This window comes from Miscanthus floridulus, chromosome 6 (assembly GCF_019320115.1).
Source record: "Miscanthus floridulus cultivar M001 chromosome 6, ASM1932011v1, whole genome shotgun sequence".
Taxonomy (NCBI): domain Eukaryota; kingdom Viridiplantae; phylum Streptophyta; class Magnoliopsida; order Poales; family Poaceae; genus Miscanthus; species Miscanthus floridulus.
This window is the reverse complement of record NC_089585.1, coordinates 145,975,980-145,977,174: the sequence shown is the minus strand read 5'-3', so window position 1 is coordinate 145,977,174 and position 1,195 is coordinate 145,975,980. Positions and strand designations below refer to the sequence as shown.

General features: G+C 50.0%; 1 long non-coding RNA gene across 1 annotated transcript; it reads left to right on the top strand.

The window, feature by feature from the left end:
* Positions 1-486: 486 nt before the first annotated feature.
* On the top strand, positions 487-971 carry LOC136460110 (uncharacterized). The gene is made up of 3 exons (XR_010760327.1): positions 487-584; positions 696-756; positions 833-971. It is a non-coding gene; the product is annotated as an uncharacterized lncRNA (long non-coding RNA).
* Positions 972-1,195: the final 224 nt, after the last annotated feature.

Genomic DNA, 1,195 nt, shown 5'->3' with positions numbered 1-1,195 from the left:
AGCTTCCTTCGTCGCTGGGTTCAGCCTTTGAAAGAGCGGGAACATCTCGGCTTTGAGTACTCTGGGGCCGAGGATCCTTCACGCATGGTCCCAGCTCTTGAGCTGACCGGTGAGGAGGTACTCGAGCACCTCCAGAAGATGCTGAAAGGAGTGAGCGTCATTCCTCCTGCCGTCTCTGAGTTCTTGGCCATCAACCCGCCCCCAGCTGTGAGTTGTCTATCTTTTTTGTTTGAGTTCTTTATGTACTCTTGCTGCATCTGTTCTCGCTTAGCTTTTCCTTGTCTCGGTGTTTTATCTTTTTTCGCAGGAGCTTGGGCGGAACTTTGTCGATCCGATCCCCCTTGATGTTCTCCCTGTCGTGGCGGAGACTGGGGATCGTCTAGCTGGTACTTCTGCAATTAGTAAGTCTCAAACCTTTACAGCCCTTCCTAGGGTTTCTTTCAGATTTGTTGATGTATATGAAAAATATGTTCCTCGTCTAGTCCCTCGCGGTCCTCGCAGTGTCCCGAAGAGGGGGCGAATGGACGGGTCTTCATCTGGCTTGCCTGTCTCCAAGAAGCCTCGCAAACCAAGTACTCCCTCAGGTACTCCAGTTGTTGCTAGCATGCTCTTAGGTGAGCACATTTAATACTCTTTGTTCTTTTATTTTCATGTTTCTCTCTTGAACCGAGTACTTTTCATCTCCTTTTCAGCAGGTGCTCTGGTTTTGTTGGCTGAGGAAGAAGAGGATGATGAAGTCCCCCTCATCATGCGGCGGTGAGTTGTTTTTCATATTCTTGTTGCATTGAATTTCTCCTCTTTGTTTTGAATTTTAGTCTTGAACTTTTTGAAGTAATCGGAGGTCGGGTGTGAGTTCTTCCGAGGCTCCCGCGCCGACTTCTTCTGAAGCTCCGGTGTCGAGTTCTTTGGTTGCCTCTGTCCCGAGCTGTACCGCTCCTCCGGTGCGGAGTTCTTCTACGGCTCCAGCCCCAGCTTCTTCCGCGGCTGCGTTGTCGGCTGTCCCGCTCCCGTCGCCGGGTGGCGGGGACGTCTTCGCCGTCGTGGTTCCCCCTGCGAGGCTTTCTCTTGGCTTCGCGAAGAAAAAAGTAGTCGGGTGAGTAGATTCTAGCTTTATCTTTTTGGCTTTTATCTTCCTTCCTCTGGTTCTTATTGGTGCTTCATTTTATCACTTTTTAGTGTTTCATCTTCTCTAATT